Here is a 26009-nt window from a genome sequence, read left to right on the forward strand (position 1 = left end):
AGTCAAGGGGTTAAGCCCAGTTTTCAGGGACGTATGGGAAGGTTCCGAGTTCGGATGTCTGGTTCGTTTTTTTGCTCGTTCCCTGTTGTTACGAATTCGCACAAAAGAGATTTAACCCCTAGCATTGTCAACAGATTTAGTTGCAAACACTTACGTAGCCTTCTCAGAGACGTATATGAAGGCTCTGTGTATTGATAACGCTACGTATATACGCGGCTTGGGGTTAATCTGTAAACATTAAACGCTCCCATGAATATATATAGGAGGATGGTGTTTCAGAGTAGTATTACGCATAGTACTTGAGACACGTGTGCCTATTATCAGTATGTTGTGTATAACGAACTCTTTCACGTGAAAATGACCGTCTCTTTTGGCTACTTGGACTGTCTTATTTTTGCAGGAGCAGCGATAAGGGGGATTTTTTGTAGTTTGGAAGAGAGGGACGGAGGGAGGATGAGTGGGATGAGGGGAGTGAAAGAGGAGGAGAAGAGGAAAGAAGAGGAACAGAGAGAGAGAGAGAGAGAGAGAGAGAGAGAGAGAGAGAGAGAGAGAGAGAGAGAGAGAGAGAGAGAGAGAGAGAGAGGTGAAGAAAAGAAAAAAAAAAAAGCAGATAAGAAAAAAGGAGTGTTTGAATGGATCTAAATTGCAAATCTATAAAAAAAAAAAAAAATTCACAATGGCTTGAAGATTTCGAGTGCTCCAAGCATGTGGGTTAAAGCTGAACGTGTCAATCATCACCATCATCACCATCATCATCATCATCATCATCATCATCATCATCGTTTAACGTCCATTTATTCCCTATGGTGGGGTTGGACGGGATATGAGCCTCCTCCACTGTTGCCGGTCCATAGCCATTTCTTCCGTGATGTTCAGCCTCCTCATATCTTCCTCCAAAACCTTTCTCCACGTCTTCCTTGGCCTTCCTGGTGGTCCGTATCATTCCAATGCAGAACGCAGGCTTTCCCCAATCGTTTCCAATCATTTATATAGGTCTTCTGCTTTTCAGTTTCTAGTTGCGATGTAAAGATTTTGGGAACTTCATTATTCCCTCACACTATCTCGTGAATGGCTCTCTTTTGGGTTGTTTATACCAGTAGTTTTTCGGTCTATTACTCTTTATCATTATTATCATTCCGTTGGTACCAGTATTTTCCCAGTCTGATATTCTTTACTATTATTATCATTATTTCTATTATTATGCAAAACAGTTCAATAGGAGAAGCCTCATTATTTTTTTTTTCTTCGCTATAGTGATTCCCAACATTGCACCATCCGCGATTGTTGAGAATATTAGTAATTATTAAGTTTTCGTCGTGATAAATTACTTGATCCCGGTGAAGCTTTCCGGATGCACAAGTAGGAGGATGTTTCTCAGGTATGACTCAAAAATATTAATTACGAATATTTTCAACACTCAAGCGGGTATTACCGTGTTGACAAAAATATTCCCTTGGTGTGAAGAAAGAGAGATAAATGGATAAGTAGATAGATAATTATGGATAGGTAAGTAAATGGAGAGAGAGAGAGAGAGAGAGAGAGAGAGAGAGAGAGAGAGAGAGAGAGAGAGAGAGAGAGAGAGAGAGAGAGAGAGAGAGAGAGAGAGAGTTAGAGAGAGAGAGAGAGGGAGGGAGGGAGGATGAGAGAGTGGGATGAGGGGAGTGAAAGAGGAGGAGAAGAGGAAAGAAGAGGACCAGAGAGAGGGAGAGAAGGAGAGCAGAGAAGAGGTGAAGAAAAGAAAAAAAAGCAGATAAGAAAAAACGGAAAAAAACAGAGATAATATTATGAAATAAATAAAAAAAGAGACGAAACAGCTCGAACAAAGAAAAAAAAGAGATAAAAAAGCGAAGAGGGGCTAAGAATAGAGCAACAAGGAAGGAAAGCAGATTAAAAATAACATAAATAGATATATGAAATTAAGAAACAGGACAAAAAGAAAGAAATAATGAAGCTTATATTGAAAGATACCGAGATGGATAGCAACATACATACATACATACATACATACATAGAGAAAACAGACCTCCAAATGTACTAATTAAAATGGAAGAGAAAGAATGGAAAACAAGTCAGGTAATTCGACTTTTCCCTTTCATTACGTATTCGAGACTCAACAATAGATTTGACGAAGCTAATTAGTCTGTTGTTGAACCGATACGGAGATGAGTTTTGTGCCGCTGTTGACACTACTACTACTACTACTACTACTACTACTACGACTGCTACTACTACTACTACTACTACAACAACAACAACAACAACAACAACTACTACTACCACTACTACTCCTCCTCCTACTACTACTACTACTACTACTACAAGGTGCCGGAAAAAAAACCCTATTTCCTATTCCTTTACAAATGCCAGATGTCAACTGTTTTAATGGTCACGAAGAAGAGGAAGAACAATAGATTAAAAAAATACAGTTCTACAACTATTCACAGCTAGAAAATCATCACATGAAGCCTACGGAGAGCAGAGGACAAGCCTACATGGGTGTGAATTACGAGCTTGGTAGAATTTCCTCTCTGTCCCGCTCAGTTCCGATCCAATTATCTGTTTTTTTTTTACACTTGCGGTTGGCGGCAGGACAGAGTTAGCGGCGTGTGAAGAAGACAGGAGCGTGCGAGCCATCCTTTATCTCCTATGTGTGTGTGCTTGCAGGCGTGTGTGTGTGTGTGTGTGTGTGTGTGTGTGTGTGCCCGCTCATTCTAATTGTACTGAAAGCGTGTCCTAATGATAGTGTGATGATGATGTTAATGAGGACTTTGCACGGGGAGGAAGTTTGATAAAGTTGTGATGATGAACGAAGTGACGGTAATAGTGATGGTGGTTGTGGTAGTGGTTGTGGTAGTGGTGGTTGTGGTTGGGTGGTGGTGGTGCAGGAGGATTAGTAGCGGTGGTGAGTGAGGAGGAGGAGGAGAATGAAGATATACAAAAAAATAACTGGGACGGAAAATAAGGCGAAAAAGATAAAAAAAAGTCAGAAGGTAGCGGAGATGACATAGGATATTAAGTTTGTTTAAGAATAGTTGATGGCGAAGAGAGAGGAAAGAGGAGGAGGAGAAAGAGGAGGAGGAGCCGAACAACCAGGACCACGGAGAACACGAGGATAATGAAAAAGGAAAAAAATAAGATGACGAATACGCAGAAAGCCAAATAAAGAGGAGAATGAGGAAGATAAGGCGGGAAATAACGAGCAGAATAGGGAAGTAGGATGAAAAAAGAGGAGGACGAGGAGGGGAATGAAAAAATATTAAGCGACGAAAATGACGAAGAAATAGGAGAAAATGGAGACGAGGAGGACGAAAAACTATTGATTATGGAGAAAGACGAAAAAAAAGGAGAAAAAGGGAGACGAGGAGAACGGAAAACTATTGATTATGGAGATAGACGAAGAAATAGGAGAATAAGCGAGACGAGGAGGAAGAAAAACTATTGAATGTGGAGAAAGACAAAGAAATAGTAGAAAAAGGAGGACGAGGAGGAAGAAAAACTATTGAATATGAAGAAAGACGAAGAAATAGGAGAAAAAGGAGGAAAAGGAGAAAGAAAAAATACTGAATGTGGAGAAGAACGAAAAAATAGGAGAAAAAGGAGGACGAGAAACTATTAAATGTGAAGAAAGATGAAGAAATATGAGAAGAAAAGAGGACGAGGAGGACGAGAAACTGTTGAATGTGAAGAAAGATGAAGAAATATGAGAAAAAAGAGGACGAGGAGGACGAGAAGCTATTAAATGTGAAGAAAGATGAAGAAATATGAGAAAAAAGAGGACGAGGAGGACGATAAACTGTTGAATGTGAAGAAAGATGAAGAAATATGAGAAGAAAAGATGACGAGGAGCATGAAAAAAATATCAGGTGAGGACGAGGACGAAGAAAGAGAACAAGGATGAGAAGGACGAAGAAAGAGAAGAAGAAGGATGATGACAACGAAGAAAGAGAAACAAGTAGCGGGCTTTTTTTTTTCATATTGTTTTCTTTTTTCTTCGCCCTTGCACTGTCTCCTCTGCTGTAAAAAAAAAAAAAAAAAGGATGAGGAGGATGGCGAAAAATAGGAGAATAAAAGGATAGAACGCGCACAACAATTTAAGAGTTCAGTTAACGTGCAATAGAGTTACCTGCCTCACTGGCACTGAGAATACTAAAAAGAGAGCCAGCGAACGAGAGAGAGAGAGAGAGAGAGAGAGAGAGAGAGAGAGAGAGAGAGAGAGAGAGAGAGAGAGAGAGAGAGAGAGAGAGAGCTCATCTCCTTTCTCATTAAGCACATTTCCTCTCCCTCCTCCTTCGTCTCCTTGTTCCCTATCCATTATTGTCTAGGTCTCTCTCTCTCTCTCTCTCTCTCTCTCTCTCTCTCTCTCTACATGCGCACATACATACATAAACCTTCCCTATACCGACACACACACACACACACACACACACACACACACACACACACACACACAAAGCGTTCCATTATCTGCGCATTCTTTTTCCGACATTCCTCCATCATTTTTTTCTTTTCTTTTCAGTATCAATGCAGTTTTTTTTTTTTTTTTTTTTTTTTTTTTTGTCCAGTGAGCCACCAAGTCTATTCACGGATATCCTCAATGCTCTCCCCGTCATTTTTTGTTCCTGATTCATACATTATTTTCAGCTTTAAATAACATGCGATTTTATTTTTGTTCCAGTCGTCTGCTGTCGCGTTTTGCACTCTTTTTTTTTTTTTTATCTCCGTATTGTAACTCCGCATTTCGTCTTTTTTCAAGGGATTGGGATTTTTTTTTCCGTTTTCCATCTACTTTTTCTGATATTTTAGGGTCAAGAACCACTTCACTAAATATATTTTTTTTACCGTCATTAATAGGTTTTTTTCCGTTTTCCATCTCCTTTTTCTGTTATTTTTGGGTCACGAACCACTTCATTTTATATATTTTTTTTTACCGTCATTAATAATCTTTTTAATTTACCTGCTTGTTCTCTTTCTTGCAGTCATTCATTACCTGTTTTTATTCCTTTGTCTTACTTTGCTTCATTTCTCCCTAGCTTATATTTCACCACCTCCTATTCCTCCTCTTCCTCCTCCCTTAACTTAACTTCTCTCCTCGCTATTTTACTCCAACTCCCTTCCTTCCTGCAAGCTCTTTATCCTTTTTTCCCTCTTCGTACTCCTCCTCCTCCTTACTCCTCTCTTCCTTTAGCGAATATTATCCTTCAGCACCTCTCCCCTCGGCTTCCCCTTTCCTTCTCTCCTCGTCCTTTTTCCCTTCTTTCCTACCAAATCTTTATCCTTTCTCCTCCTTACTCCTCTCTTCGCTTAACCTATATTCCTTTTTCTCCCTCTCCTCCTCATCCTGTACCACCTCCCCCCAACTTCTCCCTTCCTGGCTATATACCAAATCTTTACCCCTGCTCCTCCTCCTCCTCGTCCTCCTCTTCATCCTCCTCCTCCTCCTCGTCATCCTCCTCCTCCTCCTGCTCCTCGTCCGGCCCGGCTCGTCCATTACCAATATGCAGCGGCGGGCCCCCAGCAGTATGGATTTTACGCTATTACGAACACTAAATCTGGAAGCGCGGACGGCGTGTTGGCAAGCCTGTGGTCGCCAAGGCAAGGTGCAGCGACAGGCCATTACGGGAGTGCAGGCGAAGGAGGTAAAAGGGTCGCCGAGGGGGAGTGAGGGGGGGGGCAAGGGGGTGAAGGAAGGGTGCTGAGAGAGAGAGAGAGAGAGAGAGAGAGAGAGAGAGAGAGAGAGAGAGAGAGAGAGAGAGAGAGAGAGAGAGAGAGAGAGAGAGAGAGAGAGAGAGAGAGAGAGAGAGAGAGAGAGAGAGAGAGAGAGAGAGAGAGAGAGAGAGAGAGAGAGAGTGTTACTAAAAGAGGTGAAGGAACTTAAATTAATGTGTAAAGAAAATAGAAATAGGAGAAAGAAGGAAGAGAGGAGACGGTAAAAAGAAGACATAACACAAAGAGAAAATTATAAGGCGTTGGAGGAAGAGATTAATTCAGAGAGAGAGAGAGAGACAGAGACAGACAGACACAGACAGACAAACAGCTTCGAGGGCGGCAAACAAAAAAGCATAAAAGAAAATCAATAATGGAATGGAATTGATAAGAGATGCATGTAAAAGAAAAGAACAAAAATGAAAAAAAAAACATTGTGGGAGAGACAGAGACGGAAACAGGCAGGGGGAGGCGAAAAATCTATAATGTCATTTCCCGATGCACACGAGGGAGAGGAAAAATAGGGAGAAGGAAAGGGACAAAAATCTGACCCAAGGGGGAGAAAAAAAAAGAAATGGGGATCTGATCGAGTTTGGAAGACGCGGCGGTAGGATGAAAGGAAACAAACAAGGCAGATAGGGAATGGAGTTAGAGGGAGGAGAAAACGGAGATAGAAGGAAAACAAGAATAGGAACAAGGCAGGCAGAGAGGAGGGAGGGAGGGAAGGAGGGAAGGGTAAGGATGGAGATAGAAGGAAACAAGAAGAGGAACAAGGTGGGCAGGGAGGGAAGGAGGGAGAGAAGAGTAAGGATGGAGATAGAAGGAAACAAGAAGGGGAACAAGGCAGGCAGAGAGGAGGGAGGGAGGGAGGGAGGGAGGGAAGGGTAAGGATGGAGAGAGAAGGAAACAAGAAGGGGAAGAAGGGAGGCAGAGAGAAGGGAGGGAGAGAGGGAGGGAAGGGAAAGAATGGAGATAGAAGAAAACAAGAAGGGGAAGAAGGCAGGTGGAGAGGAAGGAGGGAAGGAAGAAGGGAAGGGTAAGGGAATATATTACTAATTCATATAAGAAAATAGCGACAGACAATCGGGAGAAAGATTAGGAGTGAATATGGAAAGAGAAAAGGAAAATATAGAAATAAAAAAATAGACAGGGAAAATGACGGTAAACCTGGAAACCTGGAACAGTGAGATTTGTAGAGACGTAAATGTTAGTTCCCATCCTCTTTTCTTTTACAGGAGACGAAATGAAAACAAACCGGAGGATAAAGAGAAAATAAATAAATAAAAGGTTCGACTAAAGAAAAAAAAATAGATGAAGAAAGGAAAAAAATGCACTCTCCTTTTTTCTTCATCCACTTTCACTTTTCTCTCCACCTTCTCTCTTTACCCAGCGGCCTCTCCCCTTCCTTCCCGTTTCCCTCAGGTGCTGCACATGTTAATTAGGGATCGTCTTTTGCTTACCTGTGACTACGAAGACGACCTGAGGACACCTGAGGAAGAGAGAAAAGAAAACATTAGTCTCTCTCTCTCTCTCTCTCTCTCTCTCTCTCTCTCTCTCTCTCTCTCTCTCTCTCGTGTGCTTTAGGTCTGTTTTTTCTTCTCTTAGACGTGTCAAACACACACACACACACACACACACACACACACACACACACACACACACACACACATACACATACACACACATGCACTCTCTCTCTCTCTCTCTCTCTCTCTCTCTCCCCTTCCCGCCGGCGCTGGGACATGTAATTTCTCATTCCGTGGGTTAAATTAAGTTTTCGTCCTGCGTCCGTCTTTTAAGGTTTGAGAGAGAGAGAGAGAGAGAGAGAGAGAGAGAGAGAGAGAGAGAGAGAGAGAGAGAGAGAGAATGCACGCAGAGACAAGAGGTGAGAAAGAAGGAACGAAAGATGACATGAGAATTAGAAGAGGCGAGAAATGTCTGAGGAAGGAAGAAAAGAAAGCACGTGTGTAGGAACTGATGATGGAAAGTAGAGGGGAAATAAGTGAGAAAACTGGAAAAAAGAAGAGGGCAGAAAGAAAGGAAGGAAGACTGATAGAAAGGGAGAAAGGAAGGAATGAACGAAGAAAGGAAGGAATGAACGAAGAAAGGAAGAAACGAAGGAAGGGGGAGGGAAGAAAGAAAGGAAGAAAGAAAGAAAGAAAGGAAGAAAGGAAAGAAGAAAGAAAGGAAAAGACGAGAAAAGGAGAAAAAACGAAGTAATAGAGTAAGACATAGTACAAGAAAAAGAAAAGGGACAAAATAATATCACGCTATGTCCAACCAACTGCTCCTCTGAGTGTGGGCGTCTTAGATTAGACCACCAGGACCACCACTAAGCCTTGGGACTGGACAAAGGCCTCCGTGGGGACTACTAACTAATACAGGACGTGAAAGGGGCATTAGGACCCTCAGAGAGTAATGCGCTGGCAGGGAAGCGCATTAGAACTCTCGGGAGATGAGTGGCGCCGAATACTAGGAAGGAGGAAAGAAGCATCAATGTTGTACTTCCTCTTGGTACTTAGAAGAACTCAATTGATGGTAATAGGGCATTGGGAACCCCAGATCTAGCACGGAAGCTCATCAGATCCCTCGGCAGATGAGTGGTGAGGAACACTAAGGAAGGAAAAAGGAAGAATAGATATTATACTTCCTCTTGGCACTAAGAAGAAAATGGACTTGGTTTTCTGCGTGGATAAATGGGTCCGCACTAACGAGAACTTAACGCATCTTGGCAATAAGTAGTAGAGGATAAAAAAAGGAAAAATGTAAAAAGGCTTCAGAAAATGTACGAAGACAAGTATTTAATAAGTCAAGATGAAAAATCGAAAGAGTTAAAGGAGTAAGATGATGGATGGAAAGAAAAAGAAAAGGGTAAAGAAAGAAGATAGAGAACGAACCTTTCCACAAAACACGAGGTACCCCTCAACGAAGACTCGACTCACGCCCTCTGCCGCCATGTCAACCAACTACCAACTCGAGGAGAGGAAAGAGGGACACTGAAGGAGGAGGAGGAGGAGAAGGGGGAGAGGGGGTAAGGGTTAGGGTGGTTGGCGTGTGGAAAGAAGTTGAAGAAAAAGTTGCCCAGTGAAGAACTTTATTCCTCGTCTGTAATTCTTTAATACTTTGATCCATTCCTCGCATGCTGATTAGGCGAGAAATATGAAAAGGTGATGGCCGGCCGCTTGGATGAGCAGATAGAAGGACTGATAGATATATGCGCTTTTGGTGTGAGTGTGAGTGTGTGTGTGTGTGTGTGTGTGTGTGTGTGTGTGTGTGTGTGTGTGTGTGTGTGTGTGTGTCAGGATTTTTCATATTCACCAATATTTGAAGGAGCGGAGAGAGAAAACATTGCTAATTAGATTTTTCAAAGAGGCAAAAATTCCATCCAACATTTCTTTTCATGTTGTAACTTTCTCTTTAACGTTTCATCATACGCTGTTTCGTTTCGTCTGTTTCTTCAATATTTGGCCTCTATCCTCTTCTTTCTCTTACTCTGTTAATTTTTCTACTTCTTACTTATCTCTTGCATTTTTTTTTGTCAACTTATTAGCAACTTTATTTCCTACCTTTCATTTTCATTTATATTTCTTTTTCTTCTCACTCCCCGAACTCTTTCAATTTTTTTTTTTTACTTTTAGCTCCTTCGTACCCTTTTTTTTTCTTTTTCTCCTTGTTTCTTTTTACCTTTCTAACTCCATCGATTTTTCTTCTTTTAACTTATTAGCTACTTCACTTCGTTCCCTTTTGTTCGTCTTTTTCTCCTTTTTATCCCCGAACTCTTTCAATTTTTTTTTTTTTTTACTTCTTAGCTCCTTCGTACCTTTTTTTTCTCCTTGTTTCTTCTTACCCTTCTAACTCCATCGATTATTTTTCTTTTAACTTATTAGCTACTTCACATCGTTCCCTTTTGTTCATCTTCTCCTTTTTATCATACTCGTCTAAGTCTTTCGATTTTCGTCTTGACTAATTACCTACTTTTCTTGGTACATTTTCTGAGGCAATTTTTCTTTTCATTTCCCTTTTCTTTTGTCGTCTACTACTCATCACCAAGCTTACTTTCCTCCTCCTCCTCCTTCTCCTACTTCATCATTGTCACCTGCGCTGCTCTACATATTCATAAGTTTCATTTCGCCTCCTCCTGTTTCCCTTCCTCTTGCATTCTTTCCTCCTCCCCCCTCACTCTCGAACTTTTGTGCTATATTTTTTTCTGCAACTTTTTCCCTTCTTAAAACTTCTACTACTCCCATCTTCCTTTTCCTCCTCCTCCTCCTCCTCCTCCATATCCTCCTCCTCCTCCTCCATATCCTCCTCCTCCTCCTCTTCTTCCTTCGCATCAAAGCTACCTTCCACCCCTTCATCCTCGTCTTTCACCGTAAACAAGGACGAGAGAGAGAGAGAGAGAGAGAGAGAGAGAGAGAGAGAGAGAGAGAGAGAGAGAGAGAGAGAGAGAGAGAGAGAGAGAGAGAGAGAGAGAGAGAGAGAGAGAGAGAGAGAGAGAGAGAGAGAGAGAGAGAGAGAGAGAGAGAGAGAGAGAGAGAGAGAGAGAGAGAGAGAGAGAGAGAGAGACAAAGAAATCAAGAGAGAGAGAGAGAGAGAGAGAGAGAGAGAGAGAGAGAGAAGAGAGAGAATGCCAAGTTTATGAGAATATTAATTTTCCTTTGAAAAAAAAAAAAACACAAACATTCTTACTTCATGAGATACGAATCACACCGAATACATTTGCATACGAATACTTCCTTCAAAGCAAACAAAACGAAACAAAACACAATCGGTCACAGAAACGTGCAATCCCTCATAACTCTACGGGTTGTGCCTCCAGATTTCACTTATCATAGAGAATCACCTTCAGTATAATAAAAGCAGGGATTCCTTTTCCTCTACACTTGCATACTTCTATAAAAAAGAGAACAAAATAACACAAAAGACAATCGGTAATATCATCTTGCAAAAAAAAAAAAAAAAATCTACGGGATGCGACACCGGGTTTGATTGATCATAAACAAACGCTATCAATATGAGGAACGCGAATGCCCTTTGACTTCCTTCTCTCTCGTGTGGCGGCGGTGAGAGCGTGGCGCCGAAGGTGGAGAGCGCGGGTGAAGCACAGCGAAGGGGAGAATCAAGCCACGAGAGTCCGGTTATTCTCCATTATAACTTTCCTGCAACGCCTTGGGAAAAAAAAATAACAGAGAGAGAGAGAGAGAGAGAGATTGATTGTGTTGCAGCTGTCGTTCACTCACTCACTCACTCCCTGCGTGGTGTTTATAATTGTGTTTTTTTTCCTCCTTTGTTTCTCTTATTCTGTTCGTCTCCTTTCTTTATTTCATTTTCTTTACAACTTTCCTTCTCTTTTGTTTATTTCTTGGTCTTGGTCATTGTCTTGCCTTCTTCTTCTTCTTCTTTTTCTTCTTCATCTTCATCTTTATCTTCTTCTTGTGCATCTTCTCCTTCTGCTTCTTCTTCTTCTTCTTCTTCTTCTTCTTCTTCTTCTTCTTCTTCTTCTTCTTCTTCTTCTTCTGCTTATTATTATTATCATTCTCACCATTGTTGTATAATTATCAGAATGCGTCGCTGTTTAGGTGAATTTACTTTTATTTAATTTCTGACAGAGCAACGCAAAGACATCCTCTTCACACGTTAATATCTGTTCCTGTAAAAGCGACCAACCACCTCACCAAAGTTACAAAGCAGCTGCGTTTCCGAGGAGTCACAGAGAAGGTCAAGTAACAAAGACGCAAAAAAAGGGATTCTCGTTCAAACTATATCAGGTAGAAATCTCTCTCTCTCTCTCTCTCTCTCTCTCTCTCTCTCTCTCTCTCTCTCTCTCTCTCTCTCTCTCTCTCTCTCTCTCTCTCTCTCTCTCTCATTTTAACCCAACAGGTGGTCACGAGACGCTTGGCATTCCACCTGTCTCTTATTTCCCGGCTCAACACCCGCCCGGCCCTTGCAAAGATCTGGTCGAGGAAGCGGCGCGGTCGTTGGTTAAGGTCCCGACTCTTGGCTTTGATCGTCTGGTGTCCGTGCGTGGGATTGGCGTCGTTTGTATAGGACCAAGGAGTGCTCTTTCCTGTATATCCTAATACGTAAAGTTTTTCATGGTCTTTAAGTCTGTATTCTAAGAGGCTTCCGGTTTCCACATTAATTTTTCTTTATGGCCAAAAAAGAAGGTATCCGCGTTCTCTTGGGTATTCTTTCACGTTCATGGTACAGGAGCTTTGACAAACTACCACCAGGGTCATAAAACTACCCATGGAAAGACCCGCACCTCCTAGAAAAGCCCTGTCAAATGTGTGTGGTTGGGTGTCTAAATGTTTAAGAGTATGACCTTTTGAGTGTGGTTGGGTGCTTTCTTTCTTTCTTTTTTGTTGTATTGCGTTCGGAAATGAGTATTGAATTTTAGGTCTTGAAGTCTAGTTCTCAAATTGACTTCATGAATATTAATCCTCTTCCTGTTCCTCATCTTCCTTCTCATCAAAACTAACCCCCCTCCCCCCATCCCCGTTTATCACTGCAAATAAGGACGAGGAAACGTGTGTGTGTGTGTGTGTGTGTGTGTGTGTGTGTGTGTGTGTGTGTGTGTGTGTGTGTGTGTGTGTGTGTGTGTGTGTGTGTGTGTGTGTGTGTGTGTGTGTGTGTGTGCCTGATTTCTTGAGAGTCTAATAACTGTATCACGGTTCTATTCCTGTTATTTAATATTTCGATTGATGTTCTTGGAAATGTTTCGAATTAGTTACTTCTTGGAAAACAGCTGTCTTGGGTTTTTCTTTTCGAGAAGCTTTTCAAAATTAGCTTCTATATATTACTTCTTGGAAACGTATCGCTGTGCTCATGGAAATTAACTTTTGAATATGGGTCTTCGAGATCAGCTCTTGAAAATGCTACTTTTGCTACTAGTATCTATAACTTCTAGAAGTATGTGTGAAATAATGCTCTTAGATTTCGAAACTGGCCTTGAAGTAAATTAAATATCCTAAATCTAAAATTATGAAAATTGCCTCTTGTAATAACCTAACCATTAACTATAAAAATATCTTGCAAACTAGTATTGAAATATTAACTATTGAAAGTCATCTCTTGTGAATCAGCTGTTCTATTCTCCATTACCCAAAGAGCGAGTCGAGCATCGTGGCACCAGTGGTACACCAGACACGCTTGTGGAGACACCGATCACCCACACCGCGTTTTATTTTAATCAAGGGATATAGCAAGACGAGGAGGTGGGTTAGAGGAGAAGGTACAATCGTGGAAGAGGAAAGACAGGAGGAGTGTACAGTTGAATGGTGAAGATTCGTTAACTGTCCTGATGTACTGAAACTAAATTAACCCAACTGTATCTCTAGCCATCCCTACGCCACTCACCACAAACCACCACCATCAATACTTCACACTCCACGGCTCACGCTAGCACGCTCACCCCTGCTCTCACCCTCACCCTCACCCTCCGCGTCACCCCAACGCACATTATTCAGCGCGGCGCCTGCAGTCAATCTATTTTGCGGGGGAAACTTTCTGAACAGCATCACTCACAGGTATATTGCGTTTTGCCGCGAGTGGGATGTTTCACCTGCAACTTTACCTTTCACGCAGGTCACCGCTGAATACCTAGTAGTGCGGCGAACATCAAAGAAACGAGAACTGGAAATATTGCTGGTGGGAATTAGGTGAGGTGTTGGGGGGAGGGGAGAGAGAGAGAGAGAGAGAGAGAGAGAGAGAGAGAGAGAGAGAATGAATACAAACGTCTCTCTCTCTCTCTCTATCTATCTCTCTCTCTCACTTTCCTCATTATCAGTGGAGCCGCGGTAGGCGATTTATTGGTGGTTCTTAATTAACGCGCCACGGTTTTCATACTTAGGCTGAAGACTAAATGAAAAGATAGATAGAAAGATCGATAGGCACACAGATAGGTAGATAGATATAGATAGACAGATTGGTGGATAGCGGGCTTTTTTTTTGTTTTATGTGGATGCTTTTTATTTTCTTAGCTTTTTTGTTTTCTCAGCGGGCTTTTTTTGTTTTCTCAGCGGGCTTTTTTTGTTTTCTCAGCGGGCTTTTTTTGTTTTCTCAGCGGGCTTTTTTTGTTTTCTCAGCATACGTTTTTGTTTTAGCGGACTTTCTTGTTTACATATGCTTTTGCCCTTGAGCTGCTTCCTATACTGTAAAAAAACGATATAGAGGGAGCGGGACACAACTTATAACTGAGCCCATATTCGCTGATAGGCTCCACTCCCATACGAAAACTATGTACCCTCATCCCCAAATGCGAGTATGATAGTCTTATTTACATTATCGAATCCCTTCCCCCCCTCCCCCCCTCCCCGCAGCGAAGTAGACAGATCCGCAGCAGTGACCTTATTCTCGATGCCAGTCACGTATACTTCATCCCTGGCTCTCCATCACCAACAGCTTAGGTGCGAGAAAAAAAGAAAAAAAAACTGGAGTGGCGGCGGGGTCCCAGGCCTAACGTAATAAGTCTTGTGGGGAGAACAATGAGAGGAGGAATGAGAAGAAGAATGAGAGGTGGGGGACGGGTGAGGGAGGAAGACTGGGAGAATGGGGGAGGGGAGGAACAGGGAAAGGAGGAGAAGGAGGGAAAGGAGGGAGGAGAGGAAGAGAGAGAGGGAGCCTAATGGTTATGGGAGGAGGCGAGGAAACAAATCTATTTTCTGATGGGAACAGTTCCAAGAATAAGCCTGTGTGTGTGTGTGGTGTGTGTGTGTGTGTGTGTGTGTGTGTGTGTGTGTGTGTGTGTGTGTGTGTGTGTGTGTGTATGTGTAACTGTGTATGTAAGAGACAGGGAGACAGAGAGAGGTAGGGGAGGGAAAATCATATAAAGACTCCGCCACCAGAAGTCATGTCCTACCCCGGTGCTGTGAGGCGGGACTTGGCGGCGACCCGAGGGAGGGAGGGAGAGAGAAACGTGTCGTGCTGGAGGGGAAAAATATGAAGGAAGCGAAAATACACAAGAAACCTATCGCGTGTTGGTGCTTGACAGAAAAAGTGAGAGGAAAACAGAAAACAATAAGAAGAGTATATACTAGAAAGGGAGCTAAATAAAGAGAGAATAATGTAAATGCGAAAAGTTAGAGGTATGATAAAAGAAGGGAAGAAGAGGCAGAGAGAAATAAGGGTGTAAGGAAGAATAGATTTAAGAAAGGGAGAGAGACTTAAAAACGGGGTTGGAAGGTGTGTGTGTGTGTGTGTGTGTGTGTGTGTGTGTGTGTGTGTGTGTGTGTGTGTGTGTGTGCGCGCGCGTGCGTGAGTGCGTGCGTGCGTGCGCTCTCCTGGTGACAATAACGTCCCTTTAAACTTTCCTAAGCTTCCTGAGATCATTAAAAACTCCTTATCTCCTTATCTACCTGTGCTAATTAATAATTCAACACCTGGTCAGTTTATTCCCCTGCACTACCATCTTACTCCTCCAACACATCTATATAAGCATCCTAGCAGTTCGTCTTTCTACCTATCCAGATAATATCCACGTGTTCTTCCATCCTTACCTGAAATAACCACTCATGTTCTTTAGCGTACCTGTGCCAACCAATCAATACGTACCACCTGCTCTCCTTCCCTTATACATTGCACTTGTCGATCCACACTTGAGTTCATTTGCCTACCAATCTATTTACGCTATCTCTACCCCTTTCATCCCTGTTGCTTTCCTCTATATGCAAAGCGATACCGTTCAACTAAGTTTTTTATACCTCTCTGTTAACTCACACCCTCCTCGTAACTTCTGCTCGTTCGTCTTTCCCTTGCCTTGATCCACTCTTCCTCCGCATGGGACATTGACAAACATAGCTTTCACTCCTCCCCACACACGTACCCACCCTTACCCTCACCCCCTCACTCCCACACACACCTGTCTTCCGCCTCCCAATCAATCTGCTCGCCTTCCCTGAGCCGTTGTTTCCCTTCCTGGACCCACCTGCATGGCGAGGCGTTCCCAGAATATTCATCAAGTGGCGTGGTACGTGTTGCCTTCATCTTTCCTCTATGTCCGAGTATCTATTTCTCCTATTTTTTTTACTTTTGATTTTTCTGTCTGTCTATCTTTCTCTCTGCGTCGTCTTCTTATCCCTCTTCCATCTATCTGTCTTTCTGTTTGTGTATATCTTTTCTCTTCGCCCAGCTCTTTTTTACTTCTTCCTTATACTCTCTCTCTCTCTCTCTCTCTCTTCCCTTCTTCCCCTCTTTTCTTTCCCTTCTCTCTTTCCCTCACCCTCCTATTAGGGCGACTCACTTAGCACCTCCTGAAAAATAGAAAAGGGAGAGAGGGAAGGGAAGAAGCAGGAGTGAGGAAGGGAGAGAAAGGAGAAGGCGAGGGGAGGGAAGGGAGAGAATTAAGGCGAAAGAGGGGAGAAATTAAGCCATGTGGGGAGAGAATACTACGTGTGTGTATTTGTATGTTTGTGTGTATGTGTGTGTGTGTGTGTGTGTGTGTGTTTCATGTGTTACCTAATTCAAGTGTTTCTCATGAACTATTTCCTATCACGTTAAAACTTCATCTTTCACCTCCTCATTTGTGCTTCCCTCTTAATCTTATCCTTTCCTTCCTGCCTTCCTCCTCCTCCTCTTAATCATTCTCCTCTTATTCCTTCTCATCTCTCTTCTCCTCCCCCTTATCCTCATCCTAGCTCGACTATGCCTACTCTTCATCCAATATCTCCTCCTCCTCCTCCTCTTCTTTCTCCCACACCTCTTCTTCCTCCTCTGGGCAGGCAGCGAAGGCGTGTGGAATAGTTCGCATTACTAAGTGAGTAACCTCGTTATATGCAACAGGCTTTTCGTTCGCTACCCCCCCCCCTCTCTCCTCACCCTTCTCCTACTTTAACATCTTCCTCCTCTTCGGCCTCCTCCTGCTTAAAATCTTCCTCCTCCTTAACATCTTCCTCCTCTTCGTTCTCTTTCCTCTTCTTCCTTTTAGTATCTTTCTCCTTTTCGTTTTCTTTTCTCTTCCTCTCCTTTATAATTTCCTCCTTGCGCTCGTCACAATCCTCCTCCTCGTCCTCTTCCTCCACCTCATTTTGCAAGACTCATACTACGTTCTTTTCGCGTTGACTATCTTTCATTCACCACTTTATTTTCCTCTCATCATGACAAGTTCCTCAATCTTTGCCTTTCCTACACCACGATGACGCACATAACTATATCAAAGCATCCTGTTCTCTGTTTCCTCCCATTCCTTCCCTCACCCATGTCTATCGTCCCTTCCTTCCTTCCTTCCCTCCTTCCTTCATCATTCATTTAATATTTCATCCTCTCTCTTATTGCCCTCCTTCCCTTACCCCCAGTGTCCCCCTTCTTATCCTTCACTCTCACCTGCGGCACCAATTTTTTTCTCCCGTCGCTCCCTTCCTCTCTCTCTCTCTCTCTCTCTCTCTCTCTCTCTCTCTCTCCCGTTCGTTCACTCCTTCACCCTCCCTCGTTCTCTCCCCGTCCCTTGTTCATTCCTCCCTCCTTCTGACGTGCAATAATCATGGCTTAAGTGCCTCCCTCCCTACCTGCTAACTCATTAATGGCGCGGGAATGTGTCGGGCGCCAGGTGTGTGTGTGTGTGTGTGTGTGTGTGAGAGAGAGAGAGAGAGAGAGAGAGAGAGAGAGCAGGTATCGAAAGGTGTGGAATTGAGATGGAAGGTGTTAAAAGTCTCTCTCTCTCTCTCTCTCTCTCTCTCTCTCTCTCTCTCTCTCTCTCTCTCTCTAATAAAAATAGTTAAGTAAATACTCTGACGAAATTCTTCTTTAAACTTTTTTTTATATACGGGATGCAAAGACGGTTAAATTTGCGTCCACTATTTTATTTTTTTATTTTACACACGCACTGTTCTACGATGAGGAAATAAAAATATATACAAGAACACGTATTAATCTAGTGGTTATTTTGGCTTTCGTTGAGTAGCATCGAATTGTTCTTTATTTTATTTAGCACAGAAGACCAACCGATAGAAAAAAAGACGCCAGCAAACTCTCCTCCCACCATAGGAAGGCAGAGAAAAAGTCGGAGGGAAGACGAAAAAAAAGAAGACATTAGAAAGGTCTCATGAAAAAACAGGAAAAATACGACAAGATGACAGAAACAGAAAGTATTAGAAACGTTACAAGAGGAAACGAAAAAAATACCCAAAAAAGACAGAACAAGAAGACATGAGAATAGTCTGAAGAAAAGACAGAAAAAGTTCCGAAAGATGATAAAAAAATGAAAACATTATAAAAATTACAATAGACAGGAAAGGAAAAAAAGAAAAGTTACAAGACAAAAAAAAATCAAAAGAAAACAGAAGACATACGAAAGGTTACAAGAAGGCAGGAAAAAGGCAAAAGAAAAAAAAAACGAAATTATCCCCAAAAATTGAAGAAATTTTCCAAAAGAAGATCAAATAAAATCTTTAAATGAAAATAGAAAACGAAGGCAGGAAAGTAAGTGGGGCTACAGAAAAAGCGATCCGTGAACTTACTTAATGCGTCGTAAAACAAACCATTACCACGAGGAAAAACTGAGAAAGTAAGGAGGGACCAAAACAAAATCCCGTCCGTGAAATTAATTTAAAGCGAAGCAAAATAAACAATTAGCAAGAGAAAGAAAAAATAAGAGGGGGAAAGAGAAGAGAAAAAAAACAACAACCTCTTGTCCATGCACTTACGTTAAAGAGAAACAAAACAAACAATTAGCAAAAGAAGAAAATAAGTGGTGGACGAGAAAACAATTACCTGTCCTTTTACCTGCTTAAAAAAAGTAAGAAAAAACAATCGGCGAGTGTAAAAAAAGATAGAAAGTAGAAACGAAAAAAAAAAAAAGAATCTTGTCCGCTTAGTTGTTTGAAGAGAAGTCAAATAAACAACCAGGACGAGGAAAAGAGAACGTGAGTGGAAACAGGAAGAAAAGCTGTCAGTGGAGTGCTTAAAGAGACGTAAAAAGAAATTAGCAAGAGGGAAAGAGAAACACCTCGAGCCAGGAATGTTAATGAAAAAAGACGTGAAAGATAAGAAGGAAGAGGGAAGGGAAGAGAATAACGATGTGAAAGGATGGGAAAGAAAGGAAGGGGAAGAAAAGAGTTAAGAAGGGTAGGTTTGGCAAATGAAGGTAAGGGGAGGGACAGGGAATTGTTAGAAAGGGTAGATGTTGCAAGGGAAGGGAAGGGGAGGGGCAGGAGAGGGTTAGGAAGGGTAGGTGATGCAAGGGAAGGGAAGAGGAGGGACAGGAAATTGTTAGAAAGGGTAGGTATTGCAAGGGAAGGGAAGGGGAGGGACAGGAGAGGGTTAGAAAGGGTAGGTATTGCAAGGGAAGGGAAGGGGAGGGACAGTAACGGGTTAAAAAAGAATGTTAATACGATTTCAGTGCTTTGTCCTTAATACCCTCATCATCATCATCATCATCATCATCATCATCATCGTAATCATCATCATCTCACCTGCTCTTCCTGTCCGCGGTTCAGGTGTTCCTTAAAGTAGCGCGTCATGGTGATCCCTTAAAGTTACCTGCACACAAGTTGCCAAACGCTTAGATTCACTCACGTTTCATACTTATACATTTATACATTATGTGGAATTCATGGAGGCTTCAGAGCTGCGTCGACTAAGAAGAGACGGATTTCAGCGCTGTGGAAAAGTTACTAGACGATTACTTTCACTTTACGTTTCCTATTCAGGCGATACGCAACACCTACCCTTTCTAACCCTTTCCTGCCCCTCCTCTTCCCTTCCCTTGCAATACCTACCCTTCCTAATCCTAATCCGTATATAGCAAGGGGACTCGATCTAAACCAACCTTCTACTCAACATCTTATACCCTCTGGTACAGTAACATTATCATCCATCACATCTAACAATAACCAGGTATGAATTATAGTAGAGTGCAAAGAGACGGATATACGCACCGAGGCAGGGAGACTCAAATCAAACCAACCCTCCACCCCTAACATCTTCCAATTATCACGCAGCGAATCCAAGAAGAGCCAGATACCCACAGAGACGGAAATACGCACCGAGGCAAGGCGATTCAAACCAAACCGACCCTCCCTTGACACCCTCTCCCTTTGATGGTGACAGCGCCAGCAGGTAAAGGCAAGAACAGGTAATCTTCGCCTCGTCGCCGTGTGGCTGGAACACTCTAAAGGCCATTCACACGATCTCTACTGCGCCTTAATCGGTCTGTGGGCGTCGAGGTGGACCCAAACTGCCGTCCGGAGTGGATGTCATAATTCGTGGCGGATTACCCAGCGTGCGGATACCACGGGGGAGAGGGGGATAGGGAGGAGCCGGGAGAGGGAGAAGGGCACTGGTAGGAAGGGTTTGGAAGGGTAGGTATGGCAAAGGAAGTGAAGGATATGGACAGGAAAGGGTTAGGAAGAGTAGGCATGGCAAAGGAAAGGGACGGAAAGGGAAAGGAAAGGCAAGGACTGGGGAGGGTAGGTTTGTCAAAGGAAGAGAAGGGAGTTGGTAGGAAGGGTTTGCAAGGGTGGGTAAGGCAAAGAAAGTGAAGGATATGGACAGGAAAGGGTTAGGAAGAGTAGGCATGGCAAAGGAAGGGAAGGGAAAGGAAAGAAAAGGGCTGGGGAGGGTAGGTTTGTCAAAGGAAGAAAAGGGAAAGGGTAAGAAAGGGATGTAAAAGGTACGGAGAGATGGCGAGAAGCAGGAATAGATTAAGAAGTGAAAATAAGATAAGGTAAGATAAGATAAGGTAGGGTAAGGTAAAGTAAGGTAAGTTAGGTAAGGAGAGGTATGGTAGAATATGATAAGGTAAGACACGGGAAAATAAGGTAAGATAAGGTAAGGGGAGGGAAAGTAAGGCTAGGTGAGCTAAGGTAAGGTTCAGTAAGATAAGGAATGAGTGGAAGTCGCTCATACTGAAATTATTATGACTGGAATCATTTCACATTTTTATACAGGAAAGGGGCTGCTCCAAGGCAAAAAAAAAAAAGAAAGAAAGAAATAATACAAAACGTTAGGAAACAAAATATAGCCCACTAGGAAACAAAACAAAGCTCGCTGGGAAACAAAACACAGCCCGCTAGGAAATCTAAAAGCTAAAAAAAAAATAACGCTAGGAGACAAAAAATGCTGGGAAACCAACAAACAGAAAAAAAAACACTTGGAAATAAAAAATAAAAACTCGCTAGGAAACAAAAAATGGTAGAAAACAAATAAACAAAAAAATACCTCGCTTGGAAAAAAAAAAAAAAAAAAAAATCGCTAGGAAACAGGAAAAACAAAAACACTGGGAAATAGAAAATAGCGTTCGCAAAACAGAAAACTTTAACAAAAAACTGCTTGCCCCATCAAAGTACGTACCATTATATCGCGGAAATCAAATGAAGGAAAACCCAAACGCTGTCCAAGTATTTGCCGTCACCGCTTATTAAAGAAAAACAGAAGAAAATGTGGAGAATGAAAAACAAAAATCCGTATAAAGAACTGCATACATGAAACTAATAAATTCTTCCTCTTTTTTTTTTTTTTTCCATTTCAGGCCTTCGTGATCCTAAGGTGATCTATACCGCATCCTGTTCTGGCGCGGGTAAAGTGTCCAATCAATGGCTCTGACTCATGGCCACGCTACGCTACTTGTAATTCTAAGCGACGCCCAGAGTTTATGGATGACAGGCAGCGCACAGGTGATCTTCGGACCCCTCGAGTCATCCCTCAGCACCAAGATATAGAGAGAGAGGACCAGGTAGCTTCACGTGGGTGGGATGTTTGGTCACAGTGAATCTCTACTTGAGGGTTGATTAAGGAAGTGAGGTCAGCCGCTCAAGAGTTGCCTATACCAATTCATGTCCTAAACTGCTCTCTCTACTCTCTGCACTTCTTGGTATAGTCTTCCAAATATGTCGAGGCCGGTCTGGCGTAGGCTCCCGCGGGTCCTTTCCTCCCCTCTGCTCTGCCACACAGTCCAAACACCTATCTCTTCCTCTCATATGTAAACTATAGGTAACATATGAGAGGAAAAAATTGGTGTTGGGACTGTGTGGCAGAGCAGAGGGGAGAAATGGACCCGCGGGAGCCAACGCCAAAACGGACTCGACATTTTGGTTATAGTATAGTACTGTACGTTTTCTTTCTCTTCCCTTCCTCTCCACTATTTCCTGACGTCACTCAATCTGTGCGAGCTTGAGATGATGAAGTCGCCTAGATTACCTCTCTGTATCTTGCCTCAGCACTACTCAAACATAGGACCTCCACATGCAGTGCCTCAAACGCTTTTCACTTCCCTCGAGTAACAACTGCTCTCGATGCTCAGGAAAGTGACGTCAGATATCACTTAGCGTGCCGGGTGTTTGATCCCCGGGCAGGGTGTCGGATCCCCTCATGCTTCAAGCTCCGAATCTCATCAGCGAGACTCATTCCGTTTATTCCCTCGCAGCGGCGTCCCCATCAGTAGCCATGGCAACGGGAAAGCAAGCGAGAGAGAGAGAGAGAGAGAGAGAGAGAGAGAGAGAGAGATCCAACATCCAGTGAGGGGAGAAACTAGCATCCAATCAAAACAGGTGTGGCCCGGGGCGGCAGGTGTGATGTGGGACTTAGTGGAACGGGAGAAGGGAGGTGGAAGGGAAGGTGGAGAGGTGGAAGCATGGAAGTATGTCGAAGAGGGGAGAGATGGGGAGGGAAAGAAAATAGGTGAGAAAGAGAAAATGGAGGAGGAGGAGGGGAAGAGAGGAAAGAGGTGGAGGAAGGAGAGAGAGAGAGAGAGAGAGAGAGAGAGAGAGAGAGAGAGAGAGAGAGAGAGAGAGAGAGAGAGAGAGAGAGAGAGAGAGAGAGAGAGAGAGAGAGAGAGAGAGAGAGAGAGAGAGAGAGAGAGAGAGAGAGAGAGAGAGAGAGAGAGAGAGAGAGAAATGGAGGGGGAGAGAGGGTGAAGGTGAGAGGAAGGAAGAAAGGAGAGGAGAAGTAGGAGGAAGAGTGAAGGGTATTGAGGGGTGAGAAGAGGAAAAGGGAAGGAGTAAGGGAAGAGTAAAGGGGAGAAAGGGAAACGAAGTGGAAGAAATAAGAAAAAAGGAAAGGAGACAAGAGTAAGTGGAGGAAGGACGAAGGAAGGGAGACGCAAGGGAATCGGAGGGGAAAGAGATATGTGTCAAGAGGAGGAGGAGGTGGAGAAGGAAGGAAGGAAGGAAGGGAGGAACGAGGCAAGGAAAATCAGCTCAATCTTTTCACAGCACTCTGGTTTACGGCAACACCAGGTAAATGGCAGGTCAGGGAAGCGTAAATATTCAATAGGGGGAAAGCGTCGGAAAAAAAAGATGCCCTGTGACGGTGTGAATATATCTGTGAGTGTACGAGTTTACGTGGAAAATACCAACAAAGAAATAAGCCGCGTCGAGTGTACCCATTGCGTGTGTGTGCGTGTGCGTGTGTGCGTGCGTGCTATACATACATACATAGACAGGTTGATATAGATAATTGCATAGAAAGGTGGACAGGCATCTAGATAGACAACTGGACATCATGAAATGGGAGAAATAGTAATACAATGACTTCAGCGCCGGTGTGTGTGTGTGTGTGTGTGTGTGTGTGTGTGTGTGTGTGTGTGTGTGTGTCATCAGCCCTCCATTCATCCTCCTCCTTCCCTTCATCTCCCCATTTCTCCCATCGCCCCTCTTATTCCTCCATCCCTTTCCTCCCCTCTCTCCCTATCTCCTCTCCACTGCTTCTCCCCTCGTGTGTGTGTGTGTGTGTGTGTGTGTGTGTGTCAATACATAACCTGTATGAAAAAGTGCGTTTGTGCCTTTAATCCATCGACAGCGTAAATAATTAACAAAACAAAGAAATCAACATGAACGACAATGAGCGCGGTTTATGTATACGCGTAACGGGGAACGAGGAAATATTACGTCATTTTTACAAGACTTTATGCGCGGACTGCGTGGCGCGAATATTTGAGAGGGGGAGGAGGAAAAATATAATGGCCGCGTTGAGAATTGTGTGTGCGCGTGGAAATGAGAAAATTATCTGCATGAAATGTGCGACTGTGTTTATGCGTAGTTATACCAGTTTGTGTGAATATTTTATAGAAACACGGGGAGGAGAATAAATGGCAGAGAGGGTACGTTTTTTTGTGTGTGCGTGAGAATAAGCTACAGAGATTTTACTCATATTTACATTAAGTTTGTTTAACCCCTTGCCTGCGGATTTCCTACAAGAAGGCATTACCAAGCTACATGCAGGAATGGAATAAAAAGTGACTGCTACAAATCGATGAAGAAAAATGTAAAGTCCTGCACCTTGGGAGGGGATATCCAGCATACCAATACCATATGGGAAACACTCCACTATCCACCGCAGAGGCAGAGAGGGAGTGTATGCTACCAGGCTACCAGTGAAAGCCAAATCCATGCCAATCGCAGCAGACGGGTTAAAATAATAGATTAAGGGAGAGGAGGCCCAGACAATATTTTTATACCCAGACTCAATACAGCCGCGAACAACATATACAAATGACGGGGCGAGAAAGCCAATCGAAGCTCAGGTGTCTGCAGGTCAGGAACTTTCTAGTCTAGACCGAACTCAGATGGGACCCGAAACTTCACGGATTCGGCTTGCATGTAACACGGCCCCATGCCTACCTGTCTTCTTTCGTCGCCTTTACATGCATATAGCCCTGTATTTTCAACCGTTTTCGGCTCTCTCAACTACTGTTTCCAAAGGGCACAAAGAAAATAAATCGATCTCTCTTTAGTGTTTTTTTTACGTTCATAGTGCTGAATCCTGGTCAGACTATCACTAGGGTCATAAAACCACTCATGGACATTTCAAGACACTTCAAGGGCATAAGATAATAGAGATAATGAACACGAAACACTATACAAGAAATTCCGTTGTCATTTTCTCTTCGGTTTGGGAGTTTACAAACCCGTTAAGAGGAAGTGTGGAACTGGACCTTTACGTGGACATCAGATCAACAAAACTAAAGGAATAGAAGCGTAATGAAGGTAAGGTCGCTCAGAACTGCACACACACACACACACACACACACACACACACACACACACACACATCCTTCGTCGTCTAATTACTGAAGATGCGCCAGGAATATTAGCAGAAGACGCGGCCCCAAAAATCGGGTTCAGACCAAGACCAATTTTCTTGAGTTGGGCAGCCATTCTTGACAGCTCCCTATTTCTTTCTCCTCCTCCTCCTCCTCCTCCTCCTCCTCCTCCTCCTCCTCCTCCTTCTCCTCCTTCTTGGCTCTTTCATCCTCCTGCTCCTCTTCATCCATTTCTTCGCACTGTTCTCGTTCCTTTCTACTTAATATTTTCCTCTTCTTCGGTTACTGTTTTCCTTTTTTCCTCTTCGATTTCTTTTTCTTCCTCCTTCTGATTTTATTGTTCCATCGTCGTCGTCTTTTTCTCCTCCTCCTCCTCCTTCGTGCTGGTTGTCTGGCCGCAAAAGACCTGTGTTTGGGGGCGTGATGGGAACAGGATGCCATTACAGAATCAGCGATGACCGTAATCTCGTGCCTAATGGCCGAGACGGGGAGGCGCCGGCGATAACGAGGATCAGAAATGTCTTCCGAAGTAACAGTTGGTTTTACGACCGCGCGACGCCACGCGAAGCCACACCACACCACACTTATTGTCTGCTGCTGCCATCTTGCTTGTTAAACTTCTTGGTGCTAATCTTTTCTTCTCCTCTGCATGGGTAAGCTCCGCTCCTTTATGACTGGTTACGTTGTCTGCTAATCTCTGGGCGTACGTGAAGTTCTCATTCTCAACCTGTCTAGCATGTTGGACCGAGTATCTGTCCTGTCGTCTTGGCTGTCAAACTTCTTGGTGCTAATCTTTTCTTCTCCTCTGCATGGGTAAGCTCCGCTCCTTTATGACTGGTTATGTTGTCTGCTAATCTCTGGGCGTACGTCAAGTTCTCATTCTCAACCCGTCTAGCGTGTTGGACCGTGTATCTGTCCTGTCGTCTTGGCTGTTAAACTTCTTGGGCGTACGTCAAGTTCTCATTCTCAACCCGTCTAGCGTGTTGGACCGTGTATCTGTCCTGTCGTCTTGGCTGTTAAACTTCTTGGTGCCAAAGTTTCGTTCTCCGCTGGCTAAGCTCTGCACATTTACGACTTGTCTATGTCCATGCTAGTCTTTATGCTAGTCCATATTCCCAACCTGTTAAAAGCATGTAGAACCGTATATATCTGTCTTCTGCTGTCATCTTGCATGTTAAACTTCTTGAAGGTAGTTTCGTTCTCCTCCAGGTATACGCTCAGCGCCGTTATGACTTGTCCCCCCCGTTCACACTACGCCGATTATGGGCCACGACAACCCAGCGACTTTTGGGTCCCCTTTACACTGTGTCGAATCAGTATCCGGCGATTGTTT

The 26009-nt window shown here is 43.3% G+C and overlaps 1 long non-coding RNA gene across 1 annotated transcript in view; it reads right to left on the minus strand.

Annotated features, from left to right (window-relative positions):
* Nucleotides 1-26009, minus strand: part of LOC127006917 (uncharacterized) — an 83542-nt gene that overhangs the window by 14143 nt on the left and 43390 nt on the right. The window contains exon 2 of the long non-coding RNA XR_007759907.1: nucleotides 7164-7192. This is a non-coding gene — a long non-coding RNA (uncharacterized LOC127006917). The remainder of the gene's footprint in view (nucleotides 1-7163; nucleotides 7193-26009) is intronic.

The sequence above is a fragment of the Eriocheir sinensis genome, chromosome 3, assembly GCF_024679095.1.
Source record: "Eriocheir sinensis breed Jianghai 21 chromosome 3, ASM2467909v1, whole genome shotgun sequence".
Lineage (NCBI taxonomy): Eukaryota > Metazoa > Arthropoda > Malacostraca > Decapoda > Varunidae > Eriocheir > Eriocheir sinensis.